The sequence below is a fragment of the Diabrotica virgifera genome, chromosome 8, assembly GCF_917563875.1.
Source record: "Diabrotica virgifera virgifera chromosome 8, PGI_DIABVI_V3a".
NCBI classification, from domain to species: Eukaryota; Metazoa; Arthropoda; class Insecta; order Coleoptera; family Chrysomelidae; genus Diabrotica; species Diabrotica virgifera.
In genome coordinates this window covers 193,645,030-193,662,373 of record NC_065450.1, presented here as the reverse complement: position 1 = coordinate 193,662,373, position 17,344 = coordinate 193,645,030, and the positions used below count along the sequence as shown (strand labels likewise).

The 17,344-nt window shown below is 32.7% G+C and overlaps 1 protein-coding gene across 1 annotated transcript in view; it reads left to right on the top strand.

The window, feature by feature from the left end:
• The window catches only part of LOC126890325 (uncharacterized), a 66,929-nt gene that overhangs the window by 34,719 nt on the left and 14,866 nt on the right, over positions 1-17,344 (top strand). The window lies entirely within an intron of this gene.

Sequence of the window (17,344 nt, the reverse complement as noted above, 5' to 3'; positions counted from 1 at the left end):
TAGCGAATAAATCGAAAACTATTAATTTTATCAAAAAAAAGTTAGAACATTTTTTGCTTAGAATGAATGTTTAAATCAACTTTTGTGGTCGAAATATAATAAAAAAGTTCCACCCCGAGATGGGGTGGCAACCACCCCCATTTTAAAAGCGCCTTTCAGCATCAAATATATTTTGATTCTTGGACTCTGCACTGCTTAGTCTCAAATTTTCAAGCAATTCGATCCATTCTGTAAACATTGCGAGGTGAAAAAGCTTCAGTTCTTGGATTACTAACGCAATAATAATTTGCTCAAGTTTAGTAAGTCTAAGTAAAATATTAAATTATCTATCGGGAGTTATCTACATAAAATTAGAGCTAGTTCGCAGGATACCAAAAATATAAGGAGCATAATAAAGTAACCTAAATTTTTTGCCCGTCTGTGTAGCCTTATGTAGGAGTTAAAGTGTTTGTCTGAAATAGTTTGAATAATTTATGATTCCAAATACCTAATAACCATATTAAGATAATAACACCAAGGTGCCGGTAGGCGGAGAATAGATTTGTTTACGAATTCATCGGCAGATTCTCAAACTCAGTGGTGTTAGAATTCCCGAGCATCGAAAGTTAACACATTCCATTAGAAAATTAGCATATTGCGAAATCTTCATAAAATAGTAATATCGGTTGACAAGGGTAGCTGTGAAAACGTTGGGTCATGTTATTTTAAGACTCACATTATCTGCACACTCAGGCTCTAAAATCTAATAGCATTTATATGCAGTATCATCCGAAAATGTAAACATTCCTGCAACGCGAAATGTACGCAGGTTATCTAATATATTCTTGGTGGTTTTTAGATTTTAGTTACTTGAAGTTGACTGTAAAGAGGTAATTAAGCTCTTCAAATATGGGGTATTTACGTTAGAAGAGCAATATAAATATTTTCTTTTTATTCATATTAAAATAAAATAAAAATGTATACCATTTGTATTCAGTTGCAATGCAAAGCCAAAACTGTCCTAATTTTTACTTAGTTCCAGCTTTAACCAGCGCTCTTATCGACGATTTCACCACTTTTATTGGTTTTTCCATATTTTTATATGTTGAATACAAATTTTAAGATCGCAACATGGAACGTTAGAAGTCTGTTCGAAACAGGAAAACTCGCAAATGCATGACTCGAGATGAAATGTTTAGGATTGCAGATATTGGGTTTGAGTGAAGTTAGATGGCCAGGTTCAGGTAAAGTTAAAACCATGAACAAAACTTTCTATTACTCTGGTAATAATGATTCGGCTCATCGTAACGGAGTTGGAATAATTTTAGAAGAAAAATACAACCATGCCGTCACAAACTTTGTGCCATTTTCGGACCGATGTCATCTTATTCAACTATCTGGAAAGCCAGTAAATATTAACATCATTCAGACTTATGCCCCTACGACAGATAAACCCATGGAAGAGCTAGAAGCGTGGTATGCTGTTGTAGAAAAACTTATAAAGATGACCAAAAAACGAGACCTAACATTTATCTTAGGTGACTTTAACGCTAAGGTAGGTAGAGGAAAGGTATCTGGATTGATTGAAGATTCCGGACATGGAGTGCGGAACGACAGGGGAGAGAGAATGACCGAATTCTGCCAACAACACAACATGGTAGTGACAAATACGTGGTTTAAATTACATCCTCGCACATTATACACTTGGACTTCACCACAACACAATGAAAACAGAATAATCCGTAAACAAATAGATTACATATTGGTCAACAAAAGATATCACAACGCTATCATCAAGGCAAAAACATATCCTGGAGCTGACATCAATTCTGATCACAATCCCGTTGTTGTAAAAGTGCGCTCAAGATGGAAAATAATAAAGAAACAAGAAAGAATGTGTGTACTTTGTACGCACGTAAGAAGTTATACTTCTACTACATATTATGTGATTTTTAAGACAATACCAAAAATTTAAAAAAATAAAAGAATAAAACGCACACAAACACATTGAAAAATGCCACAAAGAAAAAATTATTTCTGAACGATAATAATTGAATGGTGGGCTACAACAATGTTGTAAGCGACATATTGGGTCAAAGTGAGGTTTTAATGCAATATTATTGTATATCCAAAGACCAATGCGAGCATCTTTCAATTTGGCTAAAAATATTTTGCCTTCCCTGAGTTTTTCGTACCGCAATGTTGGTATCCGTATGTTCATAAATGGCTTTTCATTGTGTTTTTTTCATCTCCTGCATAATCTCGATTCTGTCGCTTACAACATTGTTGTAGCCCACCATTCAATTGTTGGCAAAAATTTTAAATACGCATTTTCTGAAAAAAAAAATTATATAACAAGTATACTTACAATCATAAAATGCATAAAAAAATAAAAAAAATAAAAACTTGCATCGGGAATCGAACCCGTGAATTTCGGGGCGCTTTGATTCGTAATCGAAGCCTAGACTCACTCGTCCAATTCCACATTATTTGTCATGTGGAAAAATAGGGTAACTGAACGTTTTACTGTTTGACAGTTGTTTTGAATATAATTAAATTATGTAGTTTAAATTTTGTGGATGAAAATATTAAAATTTGTTGGTAATCAAATTAAGTATGTAAATCAAAGCATTACATACCTACTAGATAAATAAATCTACGCCAAAAAATCATAATTTAAAAATAAAAATCGGACCTAATTTGGGATTTCTCTCTAAAATCCCCATTCTTGAGAAAATAAATGTATGTATTCCAACCTAATCCAAATGTATAATTACAATATGATTATAACAAAAACTACTTACCAAATTAGAATGAGTTTTCGTTGTCCAAAATAGCCGAAAATTCCAAAAATATAGGTATATGAAAACTATTTAAAAAGGCAGTATAACTATTAACTAACTTTGTTTCTTTTCCCACAAATTTCAAAACGCAACAACCATAAATAATCAAACTACGTACAACTGTGCCACAGCCGCCATATTGAATAGTTTTTGACATGTCATTGGAACATCCAATCAGAACAAAGTTATATTCCGCATGCGCCGGGATCATAGGTTTTAACATATAAAAATTCACCCTCATATCGCCGGTAAAGAAGTATAACTTCAAAAACCTCAACACAAACTAGACATCCGATTATTGAAAAACGTCACTATACAACACTCAGTAAATGAAGAATTGAATAAAAATTTAAGAAATATTGACCACCACAGAATTACCGATGACATAAACGTTCTTTGGAAAACTATTAAACAACAAATGAACAATGCAATAGAAAAACATCTAAAAGTATCATCCAGAAATAACAAACAGAAATGGATGACAGATGAGATTTTACAATTAATCGACAAACGAATAGAATCTAAAGGAAAAGATGATCAGGATGGAGAATACAAAAGACTAACTAGAATAATTCGAAGAAAAATAATCGCAGCAAAAGAAAAGTGGCTGGAAACAAAATGCGTCGAAATAGAAAAACTGCAACAAAAGCACGTTTTTTTAATTTACATAAAAAGGTTGAAGAGTTTACATCAACTACCAAGCGAACAACTTTTCACACCATGCTGGACACGGATGGCAAACTGCTAGAATCAACGGAAGATAAACTGAAAGAGTGGGAAAACTATATTAAAATTCTTTTTCATGACATACGAGAAGAACCAATATTGGAAAATAACAACGAAGGGCCAGCAATTCTGAAATCTGAAATTATAAATGCAATTAACCAACTCAAAACAAATAAAAGCCCAGGTCCAGATGGAATGTACCCAGAAACGTTGAAACTAATCAGTGAAGGAAATATCGAAATATTTGTCCTTTTATTCAATCGCATTTTATAATACAGGTAAAATACCCCAAGACTGGCTAGAGTCAATATTCATCCCACTACCAAAAAAGCCAAATCCACAACACTGCAATGAGTTCCGTCTGATAAGCCTTATGAGTCATACAGTAAAAGTCCTGTTAAAAGTCGTACATAATCGTATCTATAGAAAGTGCGAAACAATCATCGGAGACGATCAGTTTGGATTCAGAGCCGGCATGGGAACGAGAGAAGCCCTCTTCAATTTACTAGTTCTCGCGCAAAAATGCTACGACCAACAGAAAGATATATTTATATGCTTTATAGACTTCGAAAAAGCATTTGATAGAGTAAGACACGACCTACTATTAGAAAGTTTGCAAGAAGTCGGCTTAGATGGAAAAGACATCAATTTACTGGAGAAGTTGTACTGGAACCAAAACGCCAAAGTTAGGATCGAGGGTTCCACAATTAGGAGAGGAGTTAGACAGGGATGTGTTCTGTCGCCTCTGCTGTTAAATCTTTACTCCGAGTTTCTATTTAAAGAGGCACTGGCGGACTCCAAGGATGGAGTCAAGGTGAATGGCGTAAATATCAACAGCATCAGATACGCCGATGATACGGTGTAGATCGCGGATTCCGACTTGGGTCTACAACGACTCATCGACAAGACCAACTCGTCCTGTGAGCAGTTTGGTATGAAAATGAACATTAAAAAAACCAAAGTGATGTCAATCCGAAAAAACCAAAATGTACCTCAACCTTGCACAATAAATGGGCACATTTTAGAACAAGTCAATAGATTTAAGTACTTGGGATATTGGATCGATAGCAGCTTAAATCCTGATCTAGAAATAAGATCGAGAATAGAACAGGCCAGAAAATCTTTCGAAAAATTCAAAAAAGTGCTTTGTGATTCTCGAATAAATCTCGAAATTCGACTACGTTTATCCAAATGCTACGTCTGGTCGACTCTTCTCTATGCAGTTGAGACATGGACCCTTAAAACATCAACCATAAATAAGTTAGAGGCCTTGGAAATGTGGATCTATCGGAGAATTCTTAAAATTTCGTGGACATCGCATACCTCAAACGAAGAAGTGCTGCATAGAATAGGCAAGGCAAGAGAACTTTTCAACACATTGAAAGTCAGAAAAACATCATACCTGGGCCACATACTGAGAAATAATAAGTACTAATATGCTCAACTTATAGTGAAAGGAAAGATCGAGGGAAGGAGAGGATTAGGAAGGAACAGACTATCGTGGCTCAGAAATATCTGACAATGGACAGGGCTAAATTTTGAACAGCTAATAAAAACAGCTTAAGACAGAGAAGAGTTTGCAATTGTAGTAGCGAACTTCCATTGAGGAGACGGCACTTTAAGAAGAAGAATTGGTTTTTCAGAGAATGCATAGGTTACTATCTCTGCCCTAAGTTAAAATTTTCGACTCTATTATTCCCCGCATTTTAACTGTAGTGATGGTAATAGGTGCGTACCGGCATCTGCTAAATAAAAGTCAAAGTTTTCATTCTAATAAAAGTATTTAAAAATACTTTTAAAAGATATTTAACTGAAAACTTATTGGACCATTTTCCTGTTAACACCTACATGGCTTCTAAAAATTGCCGAAGAATTCTCAAGCAATTCTGCCGAAAGACAAGAGGGAATTCTAAAACTTGCAATTCACGACCCCGTTTGATCAGCGTGGTAAATTCCAACGGAAAATGAACCTATGTTACTCAAAGAAGTAATACTAATACAAAATAAATATATACCATTTTTATTCAGTTGCAATGCGAAGCCAAAACTGTCTCAATTTTTTCTTTAGTGCAGAGAGCGCTACCAGCACTCTTATCGACGATTTCACCACTTTGTAGTGGTTCTTCAGACAATGCTATTTCTGCCCCAAGTTGAAATTTTAAATGCGGGGACTAATATAGTCGAAAACTTCAACTTAGGGCAGAGAAAGCAACCTATGCATTCTCTGAAGAACCAGTAAAAATTGGTGAAAACATTAACATTCCACTCTTTGATACGTCTAGCTCACTTTTTGCAAATTGAAACCCCTCAGGGGTGTTGTTCGGCATAAATTAATTAATATGAAGAAATTAGGAGTTATTCTGCCGTGCTAGGCCCAAAGGCGGTAACTAACATTTCACAAAATGGTGGCAAAATCTATTTCAAAATTGAGTGCTAAAATTTTGGCCCGTAAGGGATTACCTTTGACTATCTAATAGTTTTTATGCATGCATATATGCCCCAGTTTATTAAGGGAACCATTAATTATATTTTAAAACAAAGTTTTATATAAAAAGAGGTAGATACCGCTAAAACGTTTTATCAAAACTTACTATAAAACTAAGCCAATTAGCGGTATGTGGTTTACAGTTGTGATTGATATGAAATAAAAAGCTTTTCTGTGTAGTACAGTTTATTAAATTGAAAAAAGTACTATTAAATGTTATTATTTTGTTGAGCTACAATATGACAACAACAAATTGACCATATTTAGTTGTAGTTATATCTGTTTCTTTCAAGAGTCAATAAATACATATTGGTTCATTAATATTAATGTTCTATTTGTGATTCAATATAGACAATTTAATAGACCACCAAACAACATAATTTGTGTCTGGTACATATACAAAGCCTATTTAGTATTACAATACAATGGTATTACCTCATAATTAACATTTTTTATAAAATCTTTTATAGTGCGTCTAATAATTTGGGCAGAACTGTACTTATACTATACAGAATTCGTTCAGATTTTTATAGATGTTTAAACATCTGCTGAAGCGTTTTAAAGAATTCTTCAACTGTGAATGTGATAGTAAACCATACTTTTGACTGTCTCAGCTATTTTTATTTTATTTCTTAGCGACAAAGGTTTGCTATTTTACGACAGGCCTGAGTTATTATAGAGCTTCAAGATTTTTATGATCGCCGACACCTGCCCTAATATTATTATGTATTGTTATATTATTGGGTATTTCACAATATTATATTTGGGAAAATACCTTAATTTGCAGTAATTAGGGCAAATTTTAACATTTTATTAGTTGTATTGTACAAACTAGTTATATGTTATGATTAAAATATAATGACCATTGTCTTTTAGACCGAAAAATACCTAATTTTGGGATATATAAGATTTTTAAAATATGCAAACAAATTTTTGGATTATTATCCAGGTACCTGACGCATTCTTAGAAAATTTATAAAGGAATAAAACCAGCATTTTTGTATAAAACTTACGTAAAGAATTCTCAAAAGATTAAATAAAGATATCCCAAATCTACAATCCCGTATCTATAATAGCATTGTATAACTAGACTACTAGACATTATCTAGTTAAACAATGATATTAGCTTGTATTTAAACAAAAAAATTCCATCAATGGGACTGCTAAGGCCGATGCCACATTATGCGTTTTGACCGGATGCGTTTCCGACGCATCCGGTGAAAACGCATAGTGTGACAGATCGGTCCGGTTGCGTTGGAAGCGGATGCGTTTTGAGTCATCGGTACGCGCTTACTACCTGCACCAGACTAAACGCATAGTGTGACAGGTCGGTCCGGTTGCGTTGGAAACGGATGCGTTTTCACCGCATCCGTTCAAAACGCATAATGTGGCATCGGCCTAATTCGGACGGGGTCGAGTTCGCTCCCAATGGTAAGAATTTTACCTGAACTAAAAAAGGTAGAGTCCGAATTGGCTCCCATAGACAAAATTTATTTTACCTAAACATGTCGAAAATATCACCCAGCGTTGTCACTTCTTTCAAATTTTCTCTTTTTGTTAGAAACAGGTACCTTCCTAGAAATATCTATGGGAAAGGAGGAAGACCTAACCCTTCGGTCCTAACTTAACTTTCGGGTATTAGAGTGTAGAGCGCAAACCGGCCGATTTCAGGTAAGAGCGCAAAACGGTCGAGCGCATACCGGCCGACACCAATAATTTGTGTTAAAATTGCCACATATGCCAATGTTGAACTAAAACATACTCTAAAATTATTTGTCTAAAAGTATAATTTTCCTATAAAAAGTCTATATCACTATATAAATTTCCTAAGCAGTATAAATATTACACGATTTGGCAACAATGTCTAATGTTTCCGCGATTATATGAGAGCCTACCCGCATTCATGTGGGAGCCAATTCGTACCCTTCTAAAATATACCTGAACGAAGCGGAGCGAACTCGACTTCACCCCTAAAATTCTAATCCCATGTATGACCAACAAAGGGTTTAAACATACAGAAAACTGAAACAAACCTTGAAACAAAGTATGAAACAAACCTTGCGCCTGTATAGGCTGAACATAGTTTTTTTTTTCACCTCTTGTAACTGCTTTACAATAAATTTTTCTCTTTCTACAATATTGTCTTCAGTGGTATCACCTCGTGGTTCACAACTCTTACTCTACTCTACTTGATTTTTTAAAAAAACGTAATACCTATTTTAAGTCTCTTTTTCTAAAAATGTTTGTGGACAGCGTGTGGATATATTATTAAATTTTTAAAACCTAATTACAAAAAAGACATATTTTTTAAATATGAAAATCTCTTACTGCCTAATTCAAGATATAAAAAATCATCCACTTGGGGCAGATTCATATTGTTTAGGACAACATAATTTGGTTAATTCTTGAAATATTATAAACAAAAATGAAAATACATTTCAATAGATATAATAAACTCGAAAATTTCTTACCATCCTCGCTAATTATTTCTTTTACTAACTATCTAATGCGTATCCCCTCTTTGTGAACACACACACAACTCTTTTAACTAACACAATAATTTATTGTAAAGTTAGGCCAAATTTACTTTGTAATACTAAGGCGGTTTGGCGGTTTCTAAATGTAGGCGTAGCATTCTTGAAAATAGATTAGCGGTAAGTGCAATATGCTAAGGTATATGGACGGCAACTGTAGCAGATGCCGTCAAAACGCCATAGTATTTAACATTTGCCGCCAAATGGCTTAGTATTTTAACTGAAAAGTGTAGATACCGCTAACAAAATTGCAATTTTATTTAAAATATAATGCTTCTACAACTCCAAAAACTTTATAAATATATACTATATACCCTATTTTACCTAAAAATGCAAAAATCTCATTTTCGATAAAAAATCAGTTCCCGCCTTTGGGCTTAGCACGGCAGTATTAGTGGAACAAGTTTTCAACACATATTATTTATTCAACTAGTATTTATTTACATTTTAAAGCTTATATCTTAGCATACTATGTAACCAAAGTGATAATTGACAACTTTGAAATTATAATCAGCGAATCAGGAATCGATGTTTATCTAAGTTAAGGAAAAAACTATAGATTTAACTGAACTTTTCCAGGAGTTCCTTTTGTTGTGGACTGCAGTCGACAGATGTTCGGCCGACTTCTCCTGTTTTCTTGACGGCAGTAAATTGAGTTATCTTATGATTTGATGTTGTTGATGTTCGGCTGGATTTTCCTGGTTCGGCGACGATGCGATAGCGGCAGCAACCTAGGGTGGTCCTCGTCTGGTGTTGTGCCTAGTCTTCGGACGTCGCCATGCTTGGTTGCCATAAAATTAGTTCTCAAATGGCTCCAAATGGCAATAACAAAAACTGGCCGCTGTATACTTGCTATGGCATACGTTTTGTCTGACAACAGAGGAATTCTGCAAGTGGAAAGTCCTTTCTCTCCAAGGACTTGCACACCGACCCAAAATCCTCTAATGTCGTCAAAACTTAAAAAGTTTTCTTTGCAACTAATAAATAAAGCATATAATGTAAAAACGAACTGACAATAACCTCTGGTGTTATCAGTTCATAAAAAGCGAAGAATATTTTACTTTAAGACTGAAATCGTTAAATATTTGATATGTGAAAATATATTTGCAAAATTAATCTACATCTGAAGGATTCATGTTAACGAAATTCATTAAAAATTATCACAGCAATCTTGAGAAAAAATAAAAAGTGAATAAACTCAATGTCGTTTTTACTAACTGAAATAAGAATTAATAAACAAATATTATCACAGTGCTCATGTTAAAAATTATTGGTATAAAAATATGCTGTTATTGTAGAAATATTCTCTATTACTTCTTCTCGTCAGGGGGGGTACAACGGCCTCCTGTATTCAGATAGACTTACCCAAGTTTTTTTATGTATTTTGACCTGTAGAACACGAATTTTTTGGGTAACAGTTGATCTGCATGTCGATAAGATTGTTATAAACCAAGAAGTTGAGGAATCACATAACAGCGATTTCTCGGAAAACAAAACATTTTTTTGTATTTTTGGGCCATTTTAACAAAAAAATGTTTCTACAAATTTTTTCGTAGGATGCATAGTTTTCGAGATAAACGCGGTTGAACTTTCAAAAAATCGAAAAATTGCAACTTTTGAACCCGAATAACTTTTGATTAAAAAATAAAATAGCAATTCTGCTTACCGCATTTGAAAGTTCAAGTCAAATTATATCGGTTTTAGTTATTTGTATTGCTAAAAATTTATTATTTTATTGTTAAAAAAAGCTATAAACACCTAGTGCTTGAGTGATGTTTTTAATGATTTCTCATTTAAAATCGAATGAGTAGGTAGAAGAGGTAAAAGTGCAAGCGAGGCTATTTCTACGTAGCATGCAATAAAACGCATGTATTAGGCACGGGAAACACTATATGTTTATAGCTTTTTTTAACAATCAAAAAATAAATTTTTAGCAATGCAAATATTCAAAACAGATATAATTTGACTCAAACTTTTAAAGGCGGTAAGCAGAATTGCTATTTTATTTCTTATTCAAAGGTTATTCGGGTTCATAAATTGCAATTTTTCGATTATTTGAAAGTTCAACCGCGTTTATCTCGAAAACTATGCATCCTACGAAAAAACTTGTAGGAACATTTTTTGGTTAGAATGACCCAAAAAATACAAAAAAATGTTTTGTTTTGCGAGAAATCGCTGTTATGTAATTCCTCAACTTCTTTGTTTATAACAATCTTATCGACATCCGGATCAACTGTTACCCAAAAAATTCGTGTTCTACGGGCCAAAATACATAAAAAAAACTTGGGTAAGTCCATCTGAATTAAGAAGGCCGTTGTACCCCCCCCCCTGGCGACAGGACTATTATTGTAATTTAGTATTATGTTAGGTACTTTCTGAATGGAGGAAGAATTGTAAATGGATTCGTATCGAGTACTACTACTCATCCTATAGGAAGCCTCTCTTTTGAAGGGGTTTTCAACGCCATGTGGCAGCGCCAAAGCAGATAATAATATTAACTATATTATAGTCACTGAGTAGAATACGAGGGGACTTTAGAAACTAGCCAGAGCATTTATAGGAGACAGAAATAGGAAAATATACAAACGGAGGAATAAAAGTGAAAATTAGGAAAGGAAATTATTGTAAATGAAAATTAAATATCATGGGCCAAAAATAACTGAAAATGCTTAATAGTATATAAAAAACAACGATGTAACGTTTGAAGCGTTACATCTTTTACAATCATCACATTTCAGAAACGCGTCAACCCTTTCTATTTATTTTATCAATAAATATCAATATTTATCAATCAATTCCATTGTGCCACTTTTATGGGAATAGATTATTTTATTACGCGAAAAAAATCGTATAATATCAAAAATTTTAAATAAATTAAATAAAAAATAAAATTACTTTTCCGCAAATCGCCAGGAAATTTTGACATCCCTGTCAAAATTTCTTGAAGAAAAAGTCAGGACTTCCTTACTGTAAGGAAATGTCATTTCCTTACTGTAAGGAAATGATATTTCCGTACAGTTGTTAGTGTTCTACATAAATGATAGAAAACACATTGCTTATAAGGAATTAATTTATATTTTGAAAACATCAAGTCATTGCTGAATACATTTTTAAGATCAATTTGTTATATTTACAGTAATTTGACAGTTAGTACAATTATTGAACATTGGAGGAACACTCTTAGAACTATGAGAAACATTTTGGACAACATGCAGGGTGGAAGGGTCATTTTGTTGAATATTTTGTACTGTGAAAATTTTATTTGCCACCTCAACCTTATTGTTAAGCGATTCTTAATTAATTTTTCAATTTCTTCCTTCGTTAAAATCTTAGATTTCTTTGCCCTATAACCTTGAGCTTGCCGTTTAAATAAAGAACGAAGTTTTGAGTATGTAGATATATCTACATTGTGTTTAAGTGCAAGGGTTGACTTCAGCATTGAATAATTCGCCCATAATGTTGAAGATTTCATCTTTAAACAAAGGTCTAGGAAGTATGCCATTACAACATTTTCTGAGAAAGAACTCGTATTTTTACTCATGCGATAATCCATAAAACGTCTGTATGCATTTTCGTACTTTTCTCTTGATTTCTTTGGCAATAATTCTAATGAAGCAGTATTCACTGCCTCAACCAGCTCTGGAGGAGTCCCAGGAATGGAAATTTCATCATCACTTATCATTTTACTTTCGAGAACACCAGCAATTTAATTTATAAGCGTCAAGTTTGACAATTCAACCTCAATACGTTTCCATAGTAACCCAAGTAATTTTATTAGGAATTTCAAAGCACCATTTATTTGGGAATAAAATTATCGGGTTTTTTTTAAATCAATCAATATCTGTCGAATTTTAAACGATTTGCGGAAAAATAGTATGTTTACCTCGTAGGAAAAGCCACATTCCTGGACTCTGTGTTGCTAAGTCTCGGCTTGCGCCTCGACTTAGCAATCTTCACACCAGGAATGTTAAGCTTTTCCTACCCGGTAAACAATGTACTATTATTCAACTTTAAAATATTAGTTCAAATTTATGAATACAGAAATCATAGTATGAAATTTCGCGCACGCCAAGTAGTACCGTACCGCCTACAGTACCACTTTTTTAATTTGAATTTAATTTAGTTTGAATAAAATATACCTCAACACCAATTAAACAAAAAATATGATTAAGGAGGGCTCTAATCCATAGAGCCCTGCTTAACTTTCTTCTGTTCTATTTTAATGTAGACAAGTACTCTAATTTTATATCAGAAGATATCCACCTCTTGAGCAAAACTGTTTTCACGTATTAATTAAACTGTCGACCCTACACAACCTTCTCTGCAAAAAATTCAATTATCAAGACGGACCGAATAATATAATTTGTAAAAGGCATTTTAATTACCTTCTAATTTTAACATTCTTGTTTATTAATTTTCGTTGAAGGGATTTATTTATAAGCTAAGCTTTTAAATAAGGACGACCGAAGCAACGAAATGTAACGTAAATGTTAAAGTCATCTTCTGCTTGTAAATTATAAACAAATTATCACTTCTTATTCTTTAAGTGCCTTTTCCTTTAGGCTTTTGATTATGTACTATAGAAAGGAACTGCAACGTTAACGGGGTTTTATTATTTCATATGGTCAATGAATCTCTATGTATGAAAAAACCGCGGAGTGCTACCATTTAAAGGGGTGCGTTTTTGAGAAATGGATGAATTAGTTCCTGGGCACAGGTTACATTAGGGTGAGTTCTATACACTTTTGGTACAAACACGTCTACATAAAAATTGTTCCTGGTTAAACTTCCTATCTAAATACAGCTTTTAAAAGTCAAACATACTTTTTTTTACAAAAATATATTCAAAAGAAAAAGCACAAAGAAACCCAAAAAAAAAAGAAATTTTGTTTTTTGTCCCATAACTGTTGTCTATGGGGATATAGGTATAGACATTGCTTCATAGAAAAAAAACTTACATAATTTCTCTTTAAAATCATATTAGGATTTAAAGTTTTCGAAATATGATTTTTCAAAATTCGCCACTCACAGCAATTTTGGGCAATTTTCCTTGTTATTTCGCAAATATTGTTCTGTAACTTGATTCTACGTAACTTTAGGCATATGCAATGGTACATGTAAGAGAAATAGAAATCTATTACCTTTAAAATGTTCTACTGTATAATGTTGTATGACTTCTTTTAAAGAGGTTATCTTTTTCAAGACTTTATACTTTTAAAGAGTTTTTATATTTTTTACGATTATTTTTTAAATTTCCCATTATATTTTTTTCTACATTTAGGTATATAATATACAGGGTGTAACGAAAATACAGGTCATAAATTTAATCGCATATTCTGGGACCAAAAATAGTTTGATTGATCCTAACTTACCTTAGTACAAATGTGCAAATAAAAAAAGTTACAACCCTTTGAAGTTACAAAATAAAAATCGATCTTTTCCAATATATCGAAAACTATTAAAGATTTTTTATTGAAAATGGACATATGGCATTCTTATGACAGTAGCATCTTAACAAAAAATTATAGTGAAATTTGGACACCCTATATAAATTTTATGGGGGTTTAGTTCCTTTAAACCCCCCCAAACTTTTGTGTACGTTCCAATTGAATTATTATTGTAGTACCATTACTTAAACACAATATTTTTAAAACTTTTTTGGCTCTTAGTACTTTTTCGAAAATTCAGTTTTTATCGAGATATTTTGAATATTTGTCAAATCCACCACATATTTGTATATGGTTAAGTACGATTATCGAGACTTGGTAATAATATGAAAATTTATGTATGATTTACATTTTTAGGTATATTTTGAACCGTATTAAAAAAGAAGCCATATCTCGATAAAAGTTGCCTTCTCGAAAAAATACAAAGAGGCAAAAAAGTTTTAAAAACCTTTTGTTTAACTACTGGTATAGCAGTCATAGTTTAATTGAAGCGTACACAAACATTTGGGGGGTTTAAAGGAACAAAACCCCCATAAAATTTTTATGTAAACATATTAAAAAAGAAGCCACAACTCGATAAAAAATGCATTATCGAAAAAATACTAAGAGCCAAAAAAGTTTTAAAAATATTGAATTTAACTAATGTTATCACAATAATAATTTAATTGGAACGTACAGAAAAGTTTGGGGAGGTTTAAGGGAACAAAACCCCCATAAAATTGTTATGGGAAGCACAAATTTCACTATAATTTTTCTTTAAGATTCTCCTGCCATAATAATGCCACATATCCATTTTCAATAAAAAATCTCTAATAGTTTTCGATATATTCGAAAAAATCTATTTTCATTTTGTAAATTCAAAGGGCTATAACTTTTTTTATGTGCATATTAGTACTAAGGTAAGTTAGGTTTATTCGAACTATTTTTGGTCCTAGAATATGTGATTTAATTTATGACCTGTATTTCTGTTACACCCTGTATAATAAGAAGGAAAGCTTATTCTGCTTACTTTAAAATGGTGTATGTATTATAAAAAATTCTAGGATTATTTTTGAATGAGATAATGCTTTTTCAAAATGTAATAAATACTTGCAACGATTTTTGATTTTAGGATTATTTTTTAAATTCCTCATTATAACTTTTTTATGTGATTGTGTGTTATGATTGAATCTTATTTTTTATAGGTAATACTTTGGATCCATTTCACTCGGTCGGGCAAACTTCAAAATATGGATAAATTCCAATATTTACTGTCAAAGCTCCTGCACCACAAGCTTTTATTGAAAAAATAGCATGTGAATCTACCAAAGGATATACAAAAAACTGCCGTTCTAGGAGGACTGGAATTGGTTGTTCAATATTCTGCAAAGGGTGCATGTGCACGGGTACTAATTGTGGAAACTCTAAGGTAACTGAGGTGTCAGAGGAAGATACTGAAGCTAATGCTAACGAAGAGATGGACTTTGATTTTGAAAATTTTTTAAATGTCAACGTTTAAATAATTTTAACTAAAGTGATGATTTCTAAGATTAATGTTTATGTAATTTTTGTAAAAGAAATAATTTTAAATAATACAGGTAAAAAAATATCAAAGAATAACTCGGTTTCCATTACATATTTAAATATAGATGATACACCATTTTAAAGAACAGAAAGTAAGCGCTCTTTATTGAGCAATATATAGTATACTCCCAAGAGGACGACCCAGGAAAAAGTGGCTAGAAGCAGGTAAGGAAGACCTGCAAACAATTGGGATATCAAATTGGAGAACTGCGGCCATGGACAGGAGAAAATGGAGAAAAACCGTGGAGAAATTCCAAGCCATGGGCCTTTAAGACCTGTTGAGCTATATTATATATAAACTATATATAATATAATATTATGTAGTATATAATATATTATATAATAATATTATTTTATTTTTATATTATATTATAAAAATCGTTAAAAGTATAAAAATTTGGAAAACCATAATCTCTTTAAAAAAAGTCGTACAACATTATACACTAGACCATTTTAAAGGTAATTGATTTCTATTACTACTACGTGTACCATTGCGTATACCTAAAGTTACGTAGAAAAAAGTTACAGAGCAATAATTGAGAAATAACAAGGAAAATGGCCCAAAATTGCTGTGGGTGGCGAACTTTGAAAAATTATATTTCGAAAACTATAAATCCTAATTACCTTTACTATACAAAATTTTAAAGAATAAATATGTAGGTTTTTTTTGTGAAGCAATGTCTATACCTATATTCTCGTGGACAAAAGTTGTGGGACAAAAAACAAAATTTATTTCTTTTGGGTTTCTCTGTGCTTTTTCTTTTGAATATATTTTTGTAAAAAAAGTATCGTTGACTTCAAAAAGTGATATTTATATAGGAAATTTAACCAGAAACAATTTTTATGTAGATATGTATGTACCAAAGTGCATATAACTCACCCTAATGTAACCGGTGCCCAGGGACTAATTCACCCATTTCTCAAAAACGCACCCCTTTAAATGGTAGCACTCCGCGGTTTTTTCATATATAGATGTCCATTAACCATATGAAATAATAAAACCCCGTTAACGTTGTAGTTCCTTTTAGCAATCTTATTTTGAATATAATCAATGGCCTACTTACAGAACATTGGTGATTAGTCGAATAATTTTTACTTTGTCCGCAACTGACTTAAACAGTGTCGTAGAGATCAATCCATAACACTGGCGGAAGTTCCTAAGCATTTATTTCATATTTCGGATTTCTCATCACGTAAACAAAGTACTCTAGTTCTCTTCTTATTATGATATTCAATATTTCTCTTTCTTTGTTTAGCAGGACCGCTTGAGTTACTCTGTCCATACTTGATATGCTCAACATTCTGCGGTAAGCCCACATTTCAAAAGCCTTAATCCGCCTGCACATTATTTCCGTGAGGGTCCATGTTTTCATTCCATGGCACAAAATGCTGAACAAATAGCAGCGTAATAAGCGTATTCTTCGCGTAATTTTTAGGTCTCTGTTGGTTAGCACCTTTTGCATTTTCCTAAATGATGTTTTCGTGTGCTCTATTCTGCAGTTGATTTTCTTGGATTCTTCCCATTTTTTATTCACCCAGTGGCCTAAATATTTGATTACTTGTACACTCTGCACCATGTATCCATTTATTCTAGTACCTGTCAAGTTTTTTTTTTCTGCTGATGACCATTCATTGGGTTTTCTTTATGTTTATTTTCAGACCCATTTGTTGGCTATGGTCGTCACTGAATGTAGAATTGCCTGAAAATTATCCCTGTCTGTTGCTAGCAGGACTGTGTTATCAGTGTATCTCTGATTGTTGATGACT